Genomic DNA, 20,674 nt, shown 5'->3' with positions numbered 1-20,674 from the left:
ACTATATGCAAATTAAACCAACCAAGGTGGTGGCCGGCAGCCACGGAGCTGGAGCAAGCAGGAGGCTTGGTTGCCCCGGCACTGGAGGAAGCCAAGCTTCCTGCCTGCCCTGGAAGGCTGTGGCTTCTGCAAAAGGCAACAAAGTTTCAATTATAGAAGCTAAATAAGTCCCAGATACCTGCTACTAGCCAGCCCCCACTGGGAACTTGGGTGGCTGGGGGCTGTGGCCAGCCTGCAAACAGCCATCAGCCCCTCACCCAGGCTGGCCACACCCTCATGGGGTGAGGGTCCTCACTGTGGGGTTTGGCCAGCCTTCAAACAGCCATCAGCCACTCATCCTGACTGGCCAGGCACCCCAGCAGGAACCCCCCCCCCGAAGGGGGTGTGGCCAGCCTGAAAGCAGCCATTAGCCACTCACCCAGGCTGACCAGGCACCCCAGCAGGGCACCCCTTTCTGAAGGGGGTGTGGCCAGCCTGAAAACAGCCCTCAACCCATCACCCAGGCTGGCCAGGCACCCCAGCGGGAACCCTCACCATGAAGGGGGTGTGACCAGCTGCAAACAGCCATCATCCCCACACCAGGCTGGCCAGGCACCCCAGGGGGACCCCCGCCCTGATCCGGGACACCCTTCAGTGCAAACCAGCTGGCCCCACCCATGCACCATGCACTATCCTATATAATAAAAGGGTAATATGCAAACTGACCCTAACATCAGAACGACTGGGAATGACTGGTCACTATGACACACACTGACCACCAGGGGGCAGATGCTCAAAGCAGGAGCTGCCCCCTGGTGGTCAGTGCGCTCCCACACAGGGAGCTCTGCTTAGCCACAAGCCAGGCTGATGGCTGCCAGTACAGTGGTGGTGGTGGGAGCCTCTCCTGCCTCTTCAGCACCGCTAAGGATGTCCGACTGAAGCTTAGTCCTGCTCTCCGCTGGCAAGTGGACATCCCCCGAGGGCTCCTGGGCTGCCAGAGAGATGTCTGACTGCCAGCTTAGGCCCAATCCCCCGGGGAGCGGACCTAAGCCAGCAGATGGTCATCCCCCGAGGGGTCCCAGACAGCGAGAGGGCATAGGCCGGGCTGAGGGACCACCCTGAGTGTACAAATTTTTGTGTACCGGGCCTCTAGCTACGTGATAATTAAGATGAAAAATATGTGAATAATTCTTCCATTTATAAATCTATAACAGGAAGCATACATGGAGGGAGAGAAATGAAAACTTTAACAAACTTTATTCATGTTTATGATTTCATATATCTTGTAATGTTTACACATTTTTTTTTTGGTAATTACAAAAGCAATATATAAAAACTAGAGGCCTGATGCACAAAATTCATGCAAGAGTAGGCCTTCTTTCTCCTGGCTGCTGGCACCAGCTTTTCTCTGGCACCTCTGGCACTAGGACCCAGCCTTCCTTCTGACCGCTGGCAGGCACCAGGCACCCGGGTTCTCTCGCAGCCCTGGCTTTGTCCGGAAGGTCATTCAGAAGGATGTCCAGTCTAATTAGCATATTATGCTTTTATTACAGATAGATAAATGAGTATGGGAAATCCCTTTTCATATTTGTATGCTAGTATTTCCAAACCATTGTCCTACAAAGTATTGTTTTATGGTAAGCAAGTTTTTGTTTTTTTTCTGACTCTCTTCCACTTATTTATTTTTTTAATTTTATTTTATTGCTTAAAGTATTACAAAGAGTAGTGTATATGTTTCCTTTTTTTCCCCGTTGACCTTCCCCAGACTCCCCTACCCACCAGTCTCTTGTGTCCATTGGTTATGCTTATATGCATGCATACAAGTCCTCCAGTTGATCCTTTACCTACCACCCCCAACCCTTCCCAGCCTTCCCACTGTAGTTTGACAGTGTGTTCGATGCTTCTTTGCCTCTGTATCTATCTTTTTGTTCATCAGGTTATAATGTTCTTTATTTTTTTAAATATATTTTTATTGATTTTCAAGAGGAAGGAAGAGGGAGAGAGAGTCAGAAACATCAATGATGAGAAGGAGAATCACTGATCGGCTGCCACCTGCACGCCCCCCACTGGGGATCGAGCCCGCAACCTGGGCATGTGCCCTTGACCAGAATCGAACCTGGGACCCTTCAGTCCACAGGCTGATGCTCGATCCATCGAGCCAAACCGGCTAGGGCTATAATGTTCTTTACTATCCATAAATGAGTGAGATGATGTGGTATTTTTCTTTCATTGACTGGCTTATTTCACTTAATAATGCTCTCCAGTTCCATCTATGCTGTTGCAAATGGTAAGAATTCTTTCTTTTTTTACAGCAGCATAGTATTCCAGTGTGTAGATGTACCACAGTTTTCTAATCCATTCATATACTGATGGGCATTTAGGCTGTTTCCAAATCTTAGCTATGGTAAATTGTGCTGCTTTGAACATAGGGATGCATATACCCTTTCTGATTAGTGTTTCTGGTTTCTTGGGATATATTCCTATAAGTGGGATCACTGGGTCAAATGGGAGTTCCATTTTTAACTTTTTGAGGAAACTCCATACTATCTTCCACAATGGCTGCACCAGTCTGCATTCCCACCAGCAGTGCAAGAGGGTTCCTTGTTTTTCTGCATCCTCCCTAGCACTTGCTGTTTGTTGATTTGTTGATGATAGCCATTCTGACAGGTGTGAGATAATACCTCATTGTTGTTTTGATTTGCATCTCTCAGATGACTAGTGATTTTGAGCATGTTTTCATATGTCTCTTGGCTTTCTGAATGTCCTCTTTCAAAAGTGTCTACTTAGGTCCTTTGCCTATTTTTTGATTGGATTCCTTATCTTCCTTTTGTTAAGTTGTATGAGTTTCCTGTAGATTTTGGAGATTAAACCCTCATCGGAGATAACATTGGCAAATATGTTCTCCTATGCAGTGGGCTTTCTTGTTGTTTTGTTGATGGTTTCTTTTGCTGATGTAGTCCCATTTGTTTATTTTCTCTTTAGTTTCCATTGCCCTAGGAGCTGTATTGGTAATGATATTTTGCTATGACATATGTCTGCTATTTTGCTGCTTATGGACTCTTCTAAGATTTTTATGGTTTCCCATCTTACATTTAAATCCTTTATCCATTTTGAGTTTATTTTTGTGTACGGTGTAAGTTGGTGGTATAGTTTCATTTTTTTGCATGTATCTATTCAGTTTTCCCAACACCATTTATTGAAGAAACTGTCTTGTCTCCATTGTATTCTCTTGCCTCTTTTGTCAAATATTAATTGAGCATACTGGCTTGTGTCGATTTCTGGGTTCTCTGTTCTGTTCCACTGGTCTATATGTCTGTTCTGGTGCCAGTACCAAGCTGTTTTGAGAACAGTGGCCTTCTAATACAGCTTGATATCTGGTATTGTGATCCCTCCTACATTGTTCTTCTTTCTCAAGATTGCTGCAGCTATTTGTTGTTGTTGTTTTTTTTATTCCAGATGAATTTGGGGGGAGTTTGTTCTAGGTCTTTGAAGTATGTTGTTGGTATTTTAATGGGGATTGCATTGAATTTATAGATTGCTTTGGGTAGTATGGACATTTTAATGATGTTGATTCTACCAATTCATGAACATGATATATTCTTTCATTTGTTCATGTCTTCCTCTATCTCTTTTTTCAATGTCCTATAATTTTCCAAGTACAGGTCTTTTACATCCTTAGTTAATTTTATTCCTAGGTATCTTAATTTTGTTGGTGCATGATAAATGGGATTGTTTTTTGGTTTCTTTTTTTCCTTCTCTCTCTGTGAGTTCATTATTAGTGTATAAAAAGGCCATAGATTTATGGGTATTAATTTTGTATCCTGCTACTTTGTAAAATTCACTTATTAGGTCCAGTATTTTTTTGATGGAGTCTTTGGGGTTTTCTATGTACAGTATCATGTCATCTGCAAATAAGGACGGTTTTACTTCTTCTTTTCCAATTTGTATCCCTTTTATTTCATCTTCTTTTCTGATCGCTATGGCCATTACTTCCAGTACTATATCGAACTGGAGTTGTGGAAGTGGGCATCCCTGTCTTGTTCCTGTTCTTAGGGGAAATGAGTTTAGTTTTTTCCCATTCAGTATAATGTTGGCGGTAGGTTTGTAGCATAAGACTTTTATTATGTTGAGGTATGGTTCCTCTATTCCCACTTTGCTTAGAGTTTTTATCAAGAAAGGGTGTTGGATTTTGTCAAATGCCTTTTCCACATTGATTGATATGATTATATGATTTTTGTCTATCAGTTTGTTTATGTGATGTATCACATTTATTGATTTGTGGATATTGTACCATCCTTGTAGCACCAGAATACACCCCACTTGGTCATGTTGTACGATCTTTCTAATGTGAAGGTGAATTCGATTTGCTAGAATTTTGTTGAGAATTTTAGCATCTATGTACATCTAGGATATTGGCCTGTAGCTCTCTTTTTTTGTGATGTCTTTATCTGGTTTTGGTATTAGGGTAATGCTGGATTCATAGAAAGAGATTGGAAGTATGCCTTCCTCTTGAATTTTTTGAAGTAATCTGTGGAGGATAGGTTTTATTTCTTCTTTGAATGCTTGGTAGAACTCCCCTGTAAAGCTATCAGACTAGGGCTTTTGTTTGCTGGAAGATTTTTGATCACTTCTTCAATTTCTTCAGTAGTTATCGGCATATTCAGGTTTTTTTATTCTTCTTGATTGAGTTTTAGGAGCTTATATACTTCTAAAAATATGTCCATTTTATCTAGGTTGTCCATTTTGTTGGAATAGAGTTGTTCATAGTATTTTTTCATAATCCTTTGTATTTCTGTGGGATTGGCTATTATTTCTCCTCTTTCATTTCTGATTTTGTTTATTTGGGTCCTCTCTCTTTGCTTCTTGGTGAGCCTTTATAGAGGTTCATCAATCTTGTTTATCCTTTCAGAGAACCATCTCTTGGTTTTGTTGATCTTTTGTATTGTTTTTTTTGGTCTCTATGTCATTTATCTCTGCTCTGATCTTTATTATATCCTTCCTTCTGCTTATGCTGGGCTTTTCTTGTTGCTCTCTTTCTAACTCTTTGAGTTGTAGGGTTATATAATTTATTACCATTGTTCATTGTTTTTTGAGATAGGCCTGCAGAGCAATGAACTTCCCTCTCAAGACTTCTTTCACTGTGTCCCATAAATTTTGAATTGTGTTTTCATTGTCATTTGTTACCATGATGATTTTTATTTCTTCTTTGATCTTTTTGGGCAATCCAATCATTGTTTACAAGCATGCTATTTAGCCTCCAGGTGTTTGCTTTTTTGATTATTTTATTGTAGTTGATTTCTAGTTTCATGCCATTGTGATCTGAGAAGATGCTTTATATGATTTGTATCTTCTTGAATTTGAAGAGACTTTGCCTGTGCTCCAATATGTGGTCTATCTTTGAAAATAACCCATGTGCACTTGAGAAGAATGTATATTCTGTGGCTTTGAGGTAGAATGTTCTGAAGATGTCAATTAATTACATCTGATCTAGTGAGTCATTTAAGATTGATGTTTCTTTGCTGATTTTTTGTTTAGAGGATGTGTCCAGAGGTGTTAGTGGGGAATTAAAGTTCCCTACTATGACTGTATTGCTGTCAATCTCTCTCTTGATATCCTCCAGAAGTTTTTTTATGCATTTGGGTGCTCCTGTATTGGGTACATATATGTTTAGCAGAATTATACATTCTGGTTGAATTGTTCCTTTTAGTATTATGTAGTGGCCTTCCTTATCTCTTGTTATGGCCTTCACTTTGAGGTTTAATTTGTCGGATATAAGTATTTTTACCCCAGCTTTTTTTTCATTTCCATTCACCTGAAAAACTTTTTTTCCATGTCTTCACCATCAGTCTGTGTGAGTCCTTTGTTCTAAGGTGGGTTTCCTGTAGACAGCAGATACATGGGTCATGTTCTGTTATCTACTCAGCTACCCTATGTCTTTTGATTGGGGCATTTAATCCATTTACATTTAAAGTTATTATTGATACGTTCTTGTTGGTCACCATTTTTATCCTTTATGCCTGTGTTCCTTCATCCCTTCCTATTTCTTCTTTTTATAGAAAACACTTTAGCATTTCTTGCATTGCGGGTTTGGTGGTAATAAACTCCCTTAGTCCTTTTTTGTCTGTGAAGCTCATGATTTCACCCTCAATTTTTATTGATAGCCTGCTGGGTACAGTATTCTTGGATTCACATCCTTGCTTTGCATGACTTTGTATATTTTATTTTATTCCCTTCTGGCCTGATGTATTTCTGTTGAGAAATCAGTTGATAGTCTGATGGGAGATCCTTTGTAGGTAACTTTCTATCTCTCTCTGGCAGCCTTTAAGATTCTTACTTTGTCATTGGTGTTTGCCAGTTTAATTATAATATGTCTTGGTGTTGATCTTTTGCGGTTCATCTTGTTTGGGATTCTGTGAGTTTCTTGGACTTGTGTGAGTTTTTTTCTTCATGATATTAGGGAAGTTTTCTGTCATTATATCTTTGAACAGGTTTTCTATTACTTGCTCAGCTTCCTCTTCAGCTGGTACCCCTATTATGTGGATGTTGTCTTGTTTTGTGTAGTCCCAAAGTTCCCTTAGGTCAGGGGTAGGCAAACTTTTTGACTCGAGGGCCACAATGGGTTCTTAAACTGGACCAGAGGGCCGGAACAAAAGCATGGATGGAGTGTTTGTGTGAACTAATATAAATTCAAAGTAAACATCATTACATAAAAGGGTACGGTCTTTTTTTTTTTTTAGTTTTATTCATTTCAAATGGGCTGGATTTGGCCCGCGGGCTGTAGTTTGCCCACAGCTGCCTTAGGCTCTCCTCTTGTTTTTTAAGTTTTTTTTTTTTCTAGGTGCTCTGCTTGGGTATTTTTTCCTACCTTGTCTTCTAGCTCACTGATGCGGTCCTCAGCTTCTTCTAGTCTATTGTTGATGCTTTCTATTGAGTTCTTTATTGCAGTGATGTCATTTTTTATTTCTTCTTGGTTCTTCTTCATTTCCTCTTGGTTCTTACATATATTGTTGAATTTGTCTTCCATCCTTTTCAGTGACCTTATGACCATTGCTCTGAATGCTTTCTCCATCATATTGTTTGCCTCCATTTCATTTATTTGCTTTTCTGGTGATTCTCCTTTTCTTTCGTATGCGGGCTGTTTCTTTGTCTCCCTATGATTGCTCCTCTGAGGGTTTCTGGTTATGTAGCTCTCTCTCTCATGCATTGACTTAAAGGCACAAAATACAACACAGAAAGACACAACACACAGGTCACCAAACACAAATGTATTCACAATACTAATACCCCTGAATAAAGGTGACCACCAGAGAGAAAAAAATTAGGGAATACAGAAAAGTGCAAAAATGATATTGAGAAAAGGAAACAGTGTAAGAGAAAAGAAAAAGAGAGAAGAAAAAAAAGAAGGAGAAAAAAATATGTATATGGGGAAAAAACTCCAATAAAACAACAACTAATCCAAAAAATACAAACAAGAAATACCCAGAGATGAATGCAAAGTACAAAGAACAACTAATCCAAAAAATGCAAACAATAAACACACAGATGAATTTGAAGAGGCAGAGCTTATTTCCAGGAGGTAAGGTCAAGGAATTGAATGACTGGGGAAATAGCCACAATTCAGTATAGAGGATTTAGGAAGAGAATGGGTATATAAGAAGAAAAGTAAAAAACTGAATACAAAGAAAAGAATATATATATGTATATATAAATATATATACATATAAATATATGTATATAAATTATATATACATAAAAATATATATGTATATAAATTTTATATATATATATATATATATATATAAATTTTCCTCCTTCTTTAATCTATATATGTATGTATTTGTTTGCTATTGGAAAAGGAGGATAGAGAGTTGATAGGCCTGAGTTCCTGCGTTCTTGGATTTGCAGCTGAGGTAACTGGTCCCTGGACGTTATGGTTGCAAGGTCCCGGGAGGCATCAGAGATCTCCCCAGTTGAAGATAAGACTGGAATCCCAATCACAGTCAGTCTCTGATCACAGCCGTCTCCCCTTCAAGATGGCGTGGCCTCTGCGGCAGAGCCAGCTGCTCTGGGAGAGACTTCAGCCACAGTAGAGGCTGCCTGGTCACAGGGGGCCGGTCCGCCAGTTCCCAACAGTCTGTTGGAGTACAGCTGTCCCTCACTCACAAATGCTGACACTCCCCGTGTGTCCACACACTCTCCTTTCGTTCTTTCACTCATACTATCTAGCAGCCTGCAGCCCCATCAGCAGCCATCTTCGTGTCCCCACTCACTTAATCTGCAAGTTTTTTTTAAGCAAGTTTGTGTGTGTGTGTGTGTGTGGTGGTAGACATGTCAATGTTCAAGTAGGTTTGGGGAAATATCAGGCTACACAAAAATGAGATATTTTGACACAAGGATTTTCCAGAAGATAAGGTAAACTAGTGGAGTTGGAGGGGTCACAATACCAGATACCAAGCTATGTTACCAAGCCATGGCTCTCAAAACTGCCTGGTACTGGAGCAAAAACAGACATATAGACCAATGCAGCAGACAGAGAACCCAGAAATTGACCTAAGCCATTATGCTCAATTAATATTTGACAAAGGAGGCAAGAGCAGACAATGGAATCAGAACAGTCTCTTCAATAAATGGTGTCGGGAAAATTGCAAAAAAAATAAAACTAGACCACCAACTTACACCATTCACAGAAATAAACTCAAAATGGATAAAGGACTTAAACATAAGATGGGAAACCATAAAAATCTTAGAAGAATCTATAGGCAGCAAAATATCAGACATATGTCATAGCAATATCTTTACCAAAACAGCTCCTTGGACAATGGAAACTAAAGAGAAAATAAACAAATGGGACTACATCAAAATTAAAAGCTTCTGCACAGCAAGAGAAACCATCAACAAAACAACAAGAAAGCCCACTGCATGGGAGAACATATTTGCCAATGTTACCTCCGATGAGGGTTTAATCTCCAAAATCTACAGGGAACTCATACAACTTAACAAAAGGAAGATAAAAAATCGGATCAAAAAAGTGGGGAGAGGACCTAAATAGACACTTTTTGAAAGTGGACATACAGAAGGCCAAGAGACATATGAAAACATGCTCAAAGTCACTAGTCATCTGAGAGATGCAAATCAAAACAACAATGAGGTACCATCTCACACCTGTCAGAATGGCTATCATCAACAAATCAATAAACAAGTGCTGGTGAGGATGTGAAGAAAAAGGAACCCTCTTTCATTGCTGGTGGGAATGCAGACTGGTGCAGCCACTATGGAGAACAATAGGGAGTTTCCTCAACACATTAAAAATGGAGCTGCTATTTGACCTAGTGATCCCACTTCTAGGAATGTATCCCAAGAAACCAGAAACACTATTCAGAAAGGATATATGCACCCCTATGTTCCTAGCAGCACAATTCACCATAGCTAAGATTTGGAAACAGCCTAAGTGCCCATCAGCAGATAAGTAGATTAAAAATCAGCGGTACATCTACCCAATGGAATACTACACTGTTGTAAAAAAAGAAGGAATTCTTACCATTTGCAACAGCATGAATGGAACTGGAGAGCATTATGCTAAGTGAAATAAGCCAGTCAGAGAAAGATATATATCATGTGATCTCACTCATTTGAGGAATATAATGAAAATAAACTGATAAACAAAAGTAGATCCAGAGATATAGAAGCATGGATCAGACTGTCAAACCTCAGAGGGAAAGCAGGAGAGTGTGAGAGGGGAGGTTAATAGAGCAACCAAGACTTGTATGCATGCATATAGGTATAAACAATAGACACAGACAGTAGGGGGGTGAGGGCATGTGCTAGGGGATGGGAGCAGCCGGGGAGAGGTCAATGGAGGAAAAAGGAGACATATGTAATACTTTAAACAATAAAAAATTTAAATTAAAAAAAAGGTGTGGGGGTCTATATCCTCTCCTCTTTGAATCAGAGTGACAAAAAAAATAGATTAGTGCATATTGCTGACTTTTAATTTGCCTCTTATAATGTGCCTATTTACTTTACTAAGAAAGGCACTTACTTCTTAGCATACCTGTTAATTCCTGAGCCCTGATTCTTCAAAAACCCATTGTTAGGAATACTATTCTATGCTAATATACATTTTAAAAATGTATTGAATTTGTAACTTTCTAGAAAAATATAAGTTGCCAAAATTGAATAACATATATGACAAAATTTACAAATAATAATGGAATAATTGAAAAGTTTGATGAAGAATTACAAAGTAGATGATTTCTTTGGCTGTACAGAAACTTTTCATTTTGATGTAGTCAGTCCCATTTGTTTATCCTCTCCTTTTGTTCCCTTGCCCTAGGAGATTTATCAGCAAAAATATTGCTCTAAGAGATGTCTGACATTTTGCTGCCCATGGTTTCTTCTAGGATTTTTTTATGGTTTCATGGTTAACATTTAAGTCTTTTATCCATTTTGAGTTTAATCTTGTATATGGTGTAAGTTGGTGGTCTAGTGTCATTTTTTTTGCATGTTCCTGTCCAATTTTTCCAACACCATTTATTGAAGAGACTGTTTTTATTCCAATGTACTCCTCTGTTCATAGCAGCATTATTTATAGTAGCTAAGTTCTGGAAACAGCCCAAGTGCCCATCAGGAGATGGGTGGATAAAAAAGCTGTGGTACATTTACACCATGGAACACTACATAGCTATAAAAAAGAAGGATCTCCTAACCTTTGAGATAGCATGGAGGGACCTGGAGAGTATTATTCTAAGTGAAATAAGTCAATCAGAAAAAGACAAATACCTCATGATCTCACTCAAATGTGGAATCTAATGAAAAAAATAAATTAATGAACAAAATAGATGGAAAGACATATAAGTATGGAATAGACTGACAAATCTCAGAGGGAAGGCAGGAGTGGGTGGGTGGGTAGGGAGAGGTCAACCAAAACACTTATGTGCATATATGCATAACCCATGGACACAGAAAATAGTGTGGTGAAGGCCTGGGAGGGGGATGTGAGTGGGGAGAGGAGAGGTAAATGAGGGACAAAAGGGGACATCTGTAATCCTTCAACAATAAAAATAAATTTTTAAAAAGAATTACAAAGTAGGTGATGTCCACAGATCACTTTACAAATAACTTTTTTAATGATTTTAAATGAATAGTCCATACACTATTCCAGGAAATAGAAAATACAGGTTGTTTCCCAGTTGATTTTAGGAATCTTGCTTACCAGTGATAAAAATCTATCAAGATACCAACATTGATTTTATCTCTTTAAAGATATCCAATACTTAAATAAATATCCATATTTACAGTAAAAAAATCATTGGTAAAGAAGGATTATTTATCATACACTCAAATATTGCTTATGTTTTATGAAACATATTCCTATAAATCATCCTATTAATGAGTCAGAGAAAAAAGTGGTTTAACAATCACATTTATTTAATGCAATCAGGAACACTATCAACCATAATGTCAGATTATAATGCCTATCTCTCTCCCATGTTTCTTGTCTAGTCACTTTATATCATGACTGCTTTGTAGTTTTATTTGATAAAGGTTACATCTAGTTTCGAAAATTATGAGCATGAGATCATTTGAAGCACATTTTTAATAGAAAGTTGTATACAAAACATTGATTAAAACCTTTCTCCCATTATTAAATCCTCCCTTTCTTTTTACCTGATTTCCTTATAGTAATTCTAATTCATATTATTTAATTTTTCCATAAATTACATTAATTATACTCAGGTGTGACAGGTAGTAAAAGAAGTAAGGACATGCATAAACAAATGAAATAATAAAAATCAATAGTCCTTACTGTTTCCCAATGTAAGATTACCCACTTAGGGATCATGATCAAGAAATATGTGATTAACAAAAGGAAGATAAACAATCCAATCAAAAAATGGGCAAAGGACCTAAATAGACACCTTTCAAAAGAGGACATTCAGAAAGCCAAGAGACATATGAAAACATGCTCAAAGTCACTAATCATCCGAGAGATGCAAATCAAAACAACAATGAGGTACCATCTCACACCTGTCAGACTGGCTATCATCAACAAATCAACAAATGACAAGTGCTGGAGAGGATGTGGAGAAAAAGGAACACTTGTGCACTGCTGGTGGGAATGCAGACTGGTGCAGCCACTATGGAAGACAGTATGGAGTTTCCTCAAAAAACTGCAAATGGAACTCCCATTTGACCCTGTGATCCCACTTCTAGGAATATATCCCAGGAAACCAGAAACACCAATCGGAAAGGATATATGCACCCATATGTTCATAGCAGCACAATTCACCATAGCTAAGATCTGGAAACAGCCTAAGTGCCCATCAGTAGATGAATGGATTAGAAAACTGTGGTGCATCTACACGATGGAATACTATGCTGCTGTAAAAAAAGAAGGAACTCCTACCATTTGCAACTGCATGGATGGAACTGGAGAGCATTATGCTAAGTGAAATAAGCCAGTCAATGGAGGAAAAATACCACATGATCTCACTCATTCATGGATAATAGAGACCATTATAAACTTTTGAATAGTAATAGATACAGAGGCAGAGCTGCCTCGAACAGATTTTCAAACTGCAGCTGGAAGGCCGGGGAGGGTTGGGGGGCAGGAGGGAGGGGTATAAGAGATCAACCGAAGAACTTGTATGCATGCATATATGCATAACCAATGGACATGGGACACTGGGGGGTGGGGGAGGCCAGGGGATAGTCAAGGGCGGGGGGGGGGGGGGCGGGAAGACACATATGTAATACCCTTTGTAATACTTTAAGCAATAAATAAAAAGAAATATGTGAATGAGTTTTATAACTTTTCTTGCTCTACCAAGATGATGATGATGCCTTTTAAGTTTAGAATTAGTGAAAATAAAAATTTTCTTTAATTTTCCACCTCAGTTTTATGAGATGGATTTTACTCATTTTTAAATATACCTAAGACATCTGAGGAGTTATAAGATTCACTATAAAGTTCATGCTATGCAAATACACTCATATCTGGGAAGGCTAAAGCTAAAGAAAGTTCCTGTTGAGATTAGCATAGTCCCAACATTTTAGAGTTTAAAGAAAGCTTGGAAGCGAGAAGACTGAACTATAATAAATATCACAAAGGTCAATTATAAGCCTCAAGACAGTAGTTTTCTGGAAGATTACTGCTTCTAAATCTCCCATTTGGCCAATTGGCACACTGGCAAGTGAATGTTTGTCATTGCAAGAAATAGATTTTATATTCAACACAGGAAGTTACATTTTAAGATTTGGGTGATTTTCTTCCTCATTAACAAGCCATTCTTCTAGTCAGCCAGCCAGTCATAAATCTTGATATATATATATATATATATATATATATATATATATATATATATATATATATATAGTTCTGAAAATGTATACCCACACTTTGAATAATTATAAAGGCAGCATTTATGAAAATACATTTCATTTTCAAATTGAGCTATCAGTTGTTAAAGTGTGTGTACATTTTTTGGGACACCCTATGGATTTACTAGTAAACATAGAAAAAAGAGTGAATATGGCTGAATATGCAAAAAAGAACAAAAACAATACTGAAGAGTATCAACAAGTAATATTAAGACAAATTCCTGCACGTCAAGGATACCAATCTTTTATAATTAAACATATTTGCCAATATATGTCAGAGAGGATGAGCAGTGTAAACAAAATGATACCTGAACATCAAGAGATGTAATGATGTTACTTGAAGAATCTGTATCCTTGTTTTTAAGATAACTGCAATCAGAGAACATGTGCTGCCTCTGTAAGAGTCCATCAGATAAATCTCTTTGCTTTGGGGCCAAAATATTAACTAATTAACTAACAATGTCCACAGATTTTCTTTCAGCATAGCAAATAGTATGTTCATTTTCCTTCTTCCCCTTGTTTACTAGGAATCTCTGTCACATCTGTGGCTCCTTTAACTTGGTCTTCAATTTTAATGTTTTGACCTCACTTTTATTTTTCCTTGTTTTTGATATAGTCATCTATTTATATTCTATGCTGGTTTCACATTCCCATAACCTTTATGTAAAAGAGGTTTTTGAAATCAAGTGTAGTAAGTAAACAGATAGATACACTGAGCCAGCAGAGCTTTCTGTCTCTTACTCTCTAATTTTCTCTATTCCCACATCATGCTATTAAGATCTTGCAGCAGACTCCACATTTTAATGTCCCCCTCAGTAGGTTTTCTTTGTGTCATTTCCCTTAACAACATGCTCCCTGTTATCATCCATTTTTTTAACGTACCACTCCAATAGTTAGTATATTTTTATGATTTTATTGCTTGTGAATATAATTGCTGCCCTTCGAGGAGTTTTTAAGTTACTTTCTAAATTGACTTTTAACCAACAGTATGCTGCATAAAAAACATGTGAAAAGTGAGCAAAAAAGCTTAAAATGTTTTATGTATCACACTCGAACAAAAATATTGCAAAATAGAGAAAATATTTTTATGAATATCAATGATCATTTTACAGTACAGTGTGATTGTTGAGTGATAAAATGCTCCTAAACAAGACTTCTCTTATCCATTATGTGTAACTAATACCAAACTTGCCCCTCCTCTGCAAAAAACCATAAAACAACAGAATATCTGAGGAAACTATTTGCAGATGTCAGATACAGACAGTTCATAACTGCTTCTCAAGAGATGGGAGGCAAGCCAGCTGCACTGAACATTTGCCCGTGCTCTCTGCCCGCGGTCTCTGCCTGGACTGTGCCACAAAAAGATGGAGTCCGAGCAGAGCACACACATCTTGCTCAGCGGAGGAGGCAGAGTCCAGAGATACTGCCGAGGTGACTGGGCACCAAGCAGGGCACCAAGGAGGAGAAAGCTGCACAGAGAGGTGGGCTCAGAACTCACCATACATGCTCCACATGTGTCCTTGGCTGACAGCTGTAGAACCTGTGTACAAACATGTAAAAGCAACAGGAGCGCACACACACACACACACACACACACACACACACACACACACACAATGTTCTGACAAGTTAAAATTAATTCCCCGGGAGTAACTAATCAGCCTGACTAAATAAAATCTGATATCCTTTAAGGAAGACAACATTCAGATTCCCTAGAACATCAACCACAATGTCCAGAATACAATTTTAAAATATTATAAGTGTAAAGAAGCAAGAAAAGATGGCAAGAAACAAAGATAAAAGCAGTTAATAGAAACAGATCTTCAAGACGACCTCTATATGGGAATTAAGGCTAAGTCGCTAATATAACTATTATAAATATTTAAGAACTTTAAAAGAGATAATCAGCAAATCAACAGGAAATCTCAGCAGAGAAACAATATAAATAAGTATAAAAATGAAAACTCTACTACTAAAAATTATTATATCTTGTTGAGGGCCAGATGTAAGCTGGCAAGGTCCTTGCACCTGAAGGGGCTAGCAAGGCTGGGACCCTTATCCACCCAGTTTTCCCAGACTTGTTTGGATGGTGATTATCAGTAGAATGAGAGCAACCTTTGTAGAATAAGAACAGCCTTTCATAGCTTACCAAGAAGTCTGTAACTATTTACTAAGATATGCTGTACTGAGAACTTGTCCTTCTGCTGTGTCTCTCCCTTAGAGATTAAGGGGAACAAGGAATACATTCCTCTTGACAGACCTCCTATTCAGTGTGTTATGAATAAATAGGATTGTGTGGCTAATAAAGTTGCTTCAGTTCCTCGAGAACTGAAGTCCTCCTGATCCCGCTTTCCTGTCTTTCTTTCTTTTCTCAATTCCCACCTCCCTGCCTCAGCCCGGCTCAACCTTGTCAGGCTGGCCCTGACAATATCTGAAAAATGTTTAAGTATAAATGAGCTTAATAAGAGATTAAAGACTAAATAATAAAAGGTTATACAAGTTAATAAAAATAATTATATCAAAAGATCCAAGAAAAATAAAGATTGAAAAATAGAATACAGCCTCAGTGGCTTTGAAGAAAATGTCAGGCAGTCTGTTATACTTGGAGTTCCAGAAAAAGAACAGAGAGAGATTAGAGCAACAACAACAAAAAGGTATTTGAGGAAAAGGCAAAGAATGGGAAGTGACTGCTTAATGGGATTGGGGCTTCCTTTTGGAATGATGAAAACATTCAGTGGTAATGGTTGCACAACACTGTGAATGCATTAAATGCCACTATGGTGACTTTTATGTTACTTGTTTTATACCATCATTAAAATAAAAAGACTGTCACCCTAACTGGTTTAGCTCAGTGGATAGAGCATTGGCCTGCTCTCTAAAGGGTCCCAGGCTCGATTCCGGTCAAGGGCATGTACCTTGGTTGTGGGCACATCCCCAGTAGGGGGTGTGTAGGAAGCAGCTGATCAATGTTTCTCTCTCATTGATGTTTCTAACTCTCTATCCCTCTACCTTCCTCTCTGAAAAAAATCAATAAAATATGTAAAAAAATCAATTCAATATATTAAAAAAAATAAAATAAAAAGACTGTCAATATCAAAAGTTGGCAAGGTTATAGAACAAGAGAACAGTCATATTACAAGTGAAAGGGTAAAATTATATAACAAAAACAATTTGCAATAGCCAAAACTTGAAAAAACTCAAATATCTTTGATCAGATGATACATAATAATATTTTATATTAATAAAGTAGAACACTTTTATTTTTCTAATATATTTTATTGATTTTTTTACAGAGGGAAGGGGAGAGGGATAGAGAGTTAGAAACATCTATGAGAGAGAAACATCGAGCAGCTGCCTCCTGCACACCCCCTACTGGGGATGTGCCCGCAACCAAGGTACATGCCCTTGACCGGAATCAAACCTGGGACCCTTCAGTCCACAGGCCGACGCTCTATCCACTGAGCCAAACCAGTCAGGGCTAGAACACTTATCAACAATAAAAAAGTCTGAGACATGCAACAACATATATCCATCTCAAGAACAATATTTTAATAAAAGAAACCAGACATGAAAGCGCGCGCGCGCGCACACACACACACACACACACACACACACACACATCTTATATAATACTAGAGGCCCGGTGTGAAAAGCCCAGCGACTGAACAGTGGAACAACAAGAATGACCAGAACAATCGGTTGACCAGTCACTATGACGCACACTGACCACCAGGGGGCAGACGCTCAAAGCAGGAGCTGTCTCCTGGTGGTCAGTGCACTACCACAGTGGGAGCACTGCTAGGCTGACCAGGATGAGTGGCTGCTCCTGCTGCGAACCCCAGGCCAATGGGCAGGAACCCGGTCTGTGATCATTGCCTCCTCGCCCCAGGCTCCTCCTCCTTGCTCCCTGCTGCCTCCTCTGGATGCCCGCAGGTTGTGCAGAGCTGTCACCAGGCTCGCAGAGCTGACTCCAGAAGCTGGGAGGCAGGTTTGTGGCTGCTGTGGGACTGAGGCCTACTTCTCTGCCTCTCAGTGCTATTGTCCTTGGGCCTGGCCCCGACTGGGTCCCCTGGAGAGGTGAGTGCTCCAGCTCCACAGAAGATGCCCAGCCAGGGAGCAGCCACTCAGAGGGCAGGTCCACAGCCACTCAGCTGACTGGAATGAGCAGCACTCCCACAGCGGACCTATCCCCGCAGGCCACGCCCCCCACCACTGCACAAATCCTGTGCACTGGGCCTCTAAAATATATATATATATATATATATATATATATATATATATATATATATATATATATGTAAATACGTAAATGCATATATATGTGTATGTATAATTTATATGAAATTTAAGAATAGGGAATATTATCTCTGGTGATAAAATTCAGAATATGGAGAGACAGATTTACTTGGGAGGTAGTAAAAGTGAACCTAGCAATATGATGGAAATATATACCCTGATTGGGGTATTGTTATGTGGTTCTATATGCATTGGTCAAAATGCATAGGATAGTACTTTGAAGACTTCTCTTTTGCACAGATGTTTTACCACAATAAAAACAAATGAGTAAGAGAATGACTCTGCTATTGTATGTAAAAATGATACATCTTTAATAGACATCAGCATGTGCATTAAAGGAGATTAAGCATTGTACACCAATCAATTAACATCAGCCTTCATTAGCAGTAGATATATGTAAGACTTTCATTTTCTATGATCCAAATTTTGTGATGTTTCTACTTTAAAGAACACTGATGTACATAGACAATAAGTCTCCAATTAAAGCTTATTAATGTTACATCTAGTTGTACAAACAATGATTATGGTCATGAAAGGGGAATAAATAGATTATAAGAAAAATTGAACAAAAATAAAATTGAACTGTAAAAGTTTAGTTATTTTAGGTATCTATTATCAGATCAAGGTGAAAAAATAAGAACTAGAAATTAAATAAACAATATTCTCCTATAATATTGTGTAATAGAATTAATAAACATTACCTTTAAAAACCAGACAATATTTATCAAAATTTATCATATATTAAACCACAAGTAAGATTTAACATAAAACATCAGAAATATCACTCTTTTTTTCTGACTACTATGTATCTTTAAAATAACATAACAATCTATAATGATAAAAATGTAATATGCTAATTAGACCAGATGTCCTTCTGGACGAAGCCGAGGCTGCGAGGGAAGCCCGGGTCCCGGGTGCCTGCTGGCAACCAGAGGGAGGGAAGCCCGGATCCTGGGTGCCAGAGGGAAGCCGGTGCTGGCAGCGGGGGGAAGGAAGGCCTACCCTTGCATGAATTTCGTGCATCAGGCCTCTAGTATGCTTATAAATAAATAAAAAACTCAGATTAATTTAAGTAGAGTCATAGTCACCCAGTATCAAAATAGTTAGAAAATAAAAAATATTCCAAGTCAGTATTCAGAAATTAATAATAATGAGAATGCAATGTAACAATCCTAGTCCTCCTTAATGAAAACATCTCTTACATGAAGTCTAAGTAAGCACATATAAAGGGTTAATACCTATATTACATAAATAACTCATTCAAATTCCTTTGAGCATCAAGGCAGTAATAAAGAAATGAGATAATGATAATGAGAAAACACAAATGAGAAATGCACTAAATACCTGATGCTGTGAATTATGCTTACTATATTCCATTGAATTAAAACAAAAATATGTTAAAGCGTAAACTTTGATTTCAATAAATTTTAAAATGTTTTGTGAACAAAGAGTCAGACAGGATGAGCAGAGAATAGTGTCTGAAAGAATATACAGTAAATTTTTTAAAATTTAAACTCTTTATTGTTTAAAGTATTACATGAGTTTCCTTTTCCCCCCATTGACCTCTTCGCAACTGCCCCCACCCCCAAGCACCAGCCCGCACCCCCCTAGTGTCTGTGCCCATTGGTTATGCTCATATGCATGCATACAAGTCCTTTGGTTGATCTCTTACCACCTCACCCTACGCCTTCCCTCATAGGTTGTACAGTCTGTTCGATGCTTCTGTGTCTCTGGTTCTCTTTATAGTAAATTTTTAATAAAGTTATCTTTGTGGTGTGAAATTACAGGGAACTTTTACTTTTTAATATGTATATTTCTTTATTGCTATTTTTCCTATTAGTTGGCATCTCTTCTGCAAAAGGTAAATACATATATACAGTATGTATATAAGTATGTTTGTGTATATACATGTATATATATCATATCTGTGTATATGTGGTTTTTTTAGGTGTCAATAGGGTTTTAAAGCAGTTGAGTTATTTGCCTTCCTGGAGCTCTCAGGCTACAAGTGGGAAACCAGGTGGTTTGCAAACAGGTTACTGTAAGGGGACCTGAGGAAGTCAGAGAGCCATGGGAGCACAGAGGGAACATTCAAAACTGCGCAGGGCCACTGCATTAAAGGAATGCCATTGTGGTTCGTGTTTTAAATGTTCCTTACATTGTTATAATATTACTTAACAAAAAATAACCAATGAAATATTTCTGAATATTATAACTTCACTTTCACAATATATTCAAAATTCTTGATCCTGACATTCAAGAATTCACAGCTTTCTCTCCAGTCTTACTCCAGGCTTTCCCCTATGCCAAACCATCACTCTAGCCAATTAGCCTTATTACATATTTTTATAAAATCATTTGTGGATTCCAAGCTCCTACAACTTTACTCATGTCATTGTCCTAACCAGAAGCCAGTGAGCTAGACCCACAGGTCAAATTTGGCCCATTGTCTGTTTTTGTAAGTAAACTTTATAATTTTACCAGAATTCATTTATTCCTGGACTGCCTAGGGCTATTTTGAGCAACAACAGCAGAGAGGAGTAGCTATGACGGAGATGTCTGATCAGCAAAACCAGAAGTGTTTAGTATCTATCCCTTTACAGAAAAAGTTTGCCAATCCCTATCCTAGAATACTGTGCAAGATTAGAATGTTCTCTTGTAGAACTACTATGTTTCTTCCTTCCCCAGTATACAGATAAAAACATAAATTAGGAGAAGGAAACCAGTATTAATTGAACACTTACTGTGTGTCCCAGGAACCATATTAGGCTTTTCATATATAGCATGCCACATGATTATCACAACACAATGGTTTAAATTTTATCATCAGTCTTGATAAGAGTTTAGAAAATAGATGGTCCAGGGAGGTTAAATAATTTACTCAAGTTAGCAGAGCCATTGTGGAAAATAATTTATACTATAATCTGCCTTGCAAATAATTCTACTGTGTCTGTTTTATACAAAGCCTTCCTAAATTATTTCCTCCTAAAAATCCCCATACTATTTATTTCTCTTCATA

This window comes from Myotis daubentonii, chromosome 2 (assembly GCF_963259705.1).
Source record: "Myotis daubentonii chromosome 2, mMyoDau2.1, whole genome shotgun sequence".
NCBI classification, from domain to species: Eukaryota; Metazoa; Chordata; class Mammalia; order Chiroptera; family Vespertilionidae; genus Myotis; species Myotis daubentonii.
The sequence above is the reverse complement of the archived record's forward strand: the minus strand, read 5'-3'. Positions refer to the sequence as shown.